This window comes from Mytilus edulis, chromosome 7 (assembly GCF_963676685.1).
Source record: "Mytilus edulis chromosome 7, xbMytEdul2.2, whole genome shotgun sequence".
Taxonomy (NCBI): domain Eukaryota; kingdom Metazoa; phylum Mollusca; class Bivalvia; order Mytilida; family Mytilidae; genus Mytilus; species Mytilus edulis.
In genome coordinates, this window is record NC_092350.1 from 92,958,211 (window position 1) to 92,963,873 (window position 5,663).

A 5,663-nucleotide genomic window follows, 5' to 3' on the forward strand; every position below is an offset into this window, starting at 1 on the left:
TTTTGAGATGACAAATGTAAATCAATTCAAGCAAGAAAACTAGTGATTTATGTACAAAACAATAAACAAGAACACAATTTATAAATAAAAACAAATGACGACCCCTGAATTACAGAATGAAGTTCATTTGATACATGTAGACACTGAACTAGTATATATATTTGTTTAGGGGCCAGCTGAAGGACGCCTCCGGGTGAGGAAATTTCTTGTTGCATTACAGAATGAAGTTCATTTGATACATGTAGACAAATCTTCATATAACAGACTTTCAATACAAATTTAGTTATAATGAATGATGCACGCAAAGCCTTTCAGCTTGCTCACTCTTTCTGTGAATGTAGTCAGTATTAGTTCAATCAAATTTATCGAAACCATGAAAACCAATTGATTTTACCAGTAACCACCTTGATTTAACTTTTCTATTTCTTTCAAAATGATGAAGAAGCATTCAGTTGATAGGATAGTAAATCATAAAACCACAATGTAACATTTGTTAATCATTTATCCATCACACTGCAGCTGCTGCAATGACATCATTCCTAAATATAACTCAACATGTAGACATCTTATATGTTCAGGTATTTCACATTCAATCTTTTATGGCAATATTCTTGAAAGAGCACAAACATGTCTGTATACATCTCAAAAGCTAACAAAACCTTTTTACAGACTTAACAAGAAGGGATATGGTTACAATACTGTTAGCAGGTCATTGAAGATTGACATTGAGGGAAACAAAATAGTGCATTTGTTCTGTTTGATTATAGGTTTTTGCTGAATTGAAACATATTTATATAGACTTGCATCATTTTGGGAATATCAATCCAGTAAAGTTTTCAAAGATCAGCTGTTTTGCAGGTAAGTCTATGGAGCAGTCGTTTACAAGACTGCAACCTGCATAGGGTATTTTTTTTATATGTTCACTGCAAAGGAAGAAGCTCATGGGGATTTTTGTGTGCCCAGAATGATAAAACATTATGATTTAAGGACTTTTTAAGAGAAAAAATTCATGGGGTATCAAGTTACACTGGAAAAACTGAAAATATGTAATAATTATGCTGTTTTATACTAGACACCATTCAAAAGTATTAATAGATATAAAGCACAACAGTTTGAGGCAATTTGAGAATTTCATGGTATTACATGCATGATTTTCAATAAAAAAAAACATAGAATGATTTTTTTCTCAATGAAATATTCTTCTTGTGATGAAAGTTCTAGTTGCACAGTTTTATTGAAAATTAGTGTAAAGTTGAAGAGACAGCTACATACAAAAGTATTTTTGTTTTCTCTAGGGTTATTATTTTTGGCTCAATTGTTGACATTTAGGTTGAATATGTATAAAATGAACTTATTTTTTTATATAGATAAGACCGTTGGTTTTGGGTCCCTTTATAGCTTGTTGTTCGGTGTGGGCCAAGGCTCCGTGTTAAAGGCCGTACATTGACCTATAATGGTTTACTTTTATAAATTGTTATTTGGATGGATAGTTGTCTCATTGGCACTCACACCACATCTTCCTATATCTATTTTGGTGAAAAGATTTTCACAAAATGTTCATTTTTCATGAGTCTATACTTCTTTTCCTGTCTGCGGCACTGCATGGTTCCATATTTTGGTTAAAAAATTGTTTAAAAAGTAGAATTTTTCTAAAACCATCCATCATGACAAGGATTTTTCACCAACTTGAGTATTCATTTTGTTTTTTCTTGAATTTTATTTAAAATTTTATATGCATTGGTTTGTAAAGTACAGTCTAAAAACCATGAGATAATACGCATTTATAAAGACCAGTATAGTCAAAAAAGAGAAAAGTATGGTCTTTCTTGTGTTTACACAGTTGTATTGAAATTCTTCAATATGAAAAAGTTTTGGGTAGTTTTTCAATTTTGACTTGAACAAGAGTCCCACTTGGGTAAATTTCATTGAAAAGAGGGGGAGGGGTAAACTTTGAATGTGGTTCAATCTAACAGGAGGAAAAAAAATAAAATAATAGATAAGAATACTCTTCTAGCTTCACAGTATCCAAATAATAAGAAAACATTCATAAAATAGGCTAAAATGTGATTTACAGATCATTGTATAGACTTGACTGATTTCCAAATTTTGCCTGTTTTGAGAAAGGGGTACTGCTTTAATAGTGGGGTTATTTTTAATTATACAGCCAAATAGTTCTTTAAATGGCATTTTTTATGTTTATATATGGCAACTTAATGAAACTAAGTAAATGATTTATTTTTTTAAGACATGTCATTATTGTTATAGGTACCAATCTTGTATTACAACTCCAGTTTCCGGTGCATGTCAAAACATGGAGGGAAACCAAATAGTGCATTTCTTTCTGAACTCAATTTTTTCTGCTTGATTATAGGTTTATGCTGAATTGAACTTATATATAGACTTAATTTTTTTTTTGCAACCTTTTTGGGGATACCAATCAGTTAATTGAGGTCTGGAGCTGGCATGTCAGTAACTGCTAGTATTCCTTTGTTAATTAATGTATTATTGTCATTTCGTTCAGTTTCTTTTGCTACCTATTCTGACTTTGGACTCGGACTTCTCTTAAACCGAGTTTAATTATGCGTATTACTTTGAGTTTGTTTTTTCTACATTGGCTAGAGGTATAGGGGGAGTTCTAAAAAAACATGTTAAAACCCGCCGCAGTACTCCTCTGGGTGTGGGAGCTAGTTTCTCGCTGCATCGACGACTCATTGGTTGCCTTCGGCTGTTGTCTGCTCTATGGTCGGGTTGTTGTCTCTTTAACACATTCCCCCTTTTCATTCTCAATTTTATTATCTATCTTAAGAATATTTAAAATGCAGAATAACATAAATCAAAAATCATAACCAAGCTCAGATATAACATTTATGTCTGTTAATTATATTTGAAATATCCAAAATATTAAAACAACATGTTATAACTTTTATGCGTCCGAAGCGATTGTCTGATTTACTTTCACCAGAAACAGGCAAAGTCGAATAATTGAAAGCCAAGTCTAGACTTAACAGTTTGGAGAGGTATTCGATCAAAACGGACCTAAAGATGGCCAAATGTATCTGAGGTCAACTTTGCCCGAGGGAGTTGAAATATGCAACAGGTATATTGTGTCCTCGTGCATAAAAATACATCGAATCCCAATAAGTTTACTTTTGTGCAAAACGAAAAATAATATGATGAGCAGTTAGTCCAAGGAAGGCGTCACAAAAAAGTTTTAAAAAAGCCTTGCAAGACGTCATAACTATTTGGACTAAATGAGCAGTTAAAACTATAAGTTGTCTTAAGATCATAAGATGATCTGGATGATAAACATGTCTGTTGTATTTTCATTTATATACGCAGCTTTCACAAACACTATTTTTATCCATGAGTTTTCGACTTTCCCATACATCAATGAAAATTAAGCATTCTTCTTAGTTATAACATAGTTATAACAACAAATATCATGGTTACACGATGGATATTCCAAGTAGTTGAAATGTACATGGACTTAGAATTAACATCTTCTCAACCTATACGTCTTTGAAACTCCTAATCTAATTTTCGAATGTCCTATGCAATATGTAAAAACATCTAACAAAACAATGGTTATGCATACTAATGCCAGACATACGCCAGCAGAAAGTCCAATCGCGAACGATGAGATCTTATTATCGTCGGCACATGTATGCTTCCTACGAAATGATGATAGCATCTTTTTATCAAGTCTTTGTAATGGCGGGAAATTGTGTGTGGTGTTGCGTATTTGTAATGACAAGCACTGACTGCTGCAGTCACATTCAGGTTCTACAAAGAAATATATAAGAATTAAATTAACTATATCCCTTGCTACAAAGTTGAACAGGGTTTAATGTGAATGTCCTGTATGTCTGTCTGTCATTTGTCCGACTATATTGTTGTTGTCATCGCAACAACTGACACAACCCTAAAAAGAATTTCATTATTAATTCGCATGCTACCATAAGACATAAGAGTTTAGTTAGTTAAAACAGCAATTCACTTATAGCATGCTCCATTCATCGAAAAACGTTAATTCTCTAATTGTTAGTTTGAATAAAAATTCTCTTTTTGGTTAAACGTTGAATCTTTTCTATGAGTTTACATGCACATTCATTATTTTCATACTTTTTCTTAACTTGTCTTTTTTCACCGAGAACTGAATTTATGTCTGAATATAGTTATTAAAGGTACCAGGATTATAATTTAGTACGCCAGACGCGCGTTTCGTCTACATAAGACTCATCAGTGACGCTCATATCAAAATATTTATAAAGCCAAACAAGTTCAAAATTGAAGAGCATTGAGGATCCAAAATTCCAAAAAGTTGTGCCAAATTTCGGCTAAGGTAATCTATGCCTGGGATAAGAAAATCCTTAGTTTTTCGTAAAATTCAATGTTTTGTAAACAGGAAATTTTTAAAAATGACCGCATTATTGATATTCATGTCAACACCGAAATGTTGACAACTGGGCTGGTGATACCCTCGGGGACGAAACGTCCACCAGCAGTGGCATTTCAAGGTTTAAATATCGACTGTTTAGTTATAAACGAGTAAACATAAATCGATTGAAAACTATCGTGTAATAAAAAAGTGTGCTAATGACCGAAAGACATCTAACAAACAAAAAAAACAAAAAAACACAAATATACATGTACTTTCTAAACACACAAATAATCAATTATACGCAATAATCCATATATACGTTCATGTACGTCAACGTATCAGATACGGATACGATACGTCTTTAAATGTCCCAATTCTAGTTAACATTAATTACAATCTTTATTTGAGTTTTACAAATTGATATTATTACAATTAGATAGATAAAATGAACAAACGAACAATTAAGATAAAATGTTTTGTTTAATTGTATATTTGAATCTTATTTTGGTACTATCGCCCAAGGTGACACTTGCTATCACAAGTAACGTGATTTGTTTTTACATTTACATATTTGCAACTCATGTATGAACCTTTGCATTTGCATATTTTTTTCTATAAAGTTGCTCAATATTCTAAAACAATTGTCCTGCGACGTTATGTTTACTTCCGATATCTTCAATTTCAGTGAACGTATTACTGATCGACATGCTAAATACAAGAGATTACCAGATTTGATTAGCGTGAATTTTTTTAATAGTTAGAATATAATGTTTTTATTTTAATTGCAATTGAACTTTAATATTTCTTTGGGAGTTAAGCTATGTTGATTTGTTATCTGCATTTGTATTTAATAAACTTGACAACTTTCCTAATGTTAATCAGATCGTACGCGTACGGTCCGGTCCGACCGTATGAGTATTTTGAAAAAGTACGCATACGGTCCAGACCGTACACGTACGGTCCAAATACTCATACGGTTTGTAACATATACATATATGTCATGTGAATAAAGTTCTGTATTTCCTTGCCATTTTTCAACCACAAATAGTCGTAATGAAGGTACTTTTAGCCTATTTCTGTATTTCTGTATTGTTTTTAAGTTAGCCAAAATTACCTTTAGTTGTCGTCGGTAAGGATGTGTCAAAACCTACAAAAAACGAAAACATTTACAACTAACATTCAAATCAATTCAAACGATTGGTAAACAACTATCATATTCCTGACTTTGTACATGAATTTTGTAAAAAATAGAGGATTAAACCTGGTTTTATAGCTAGATAAT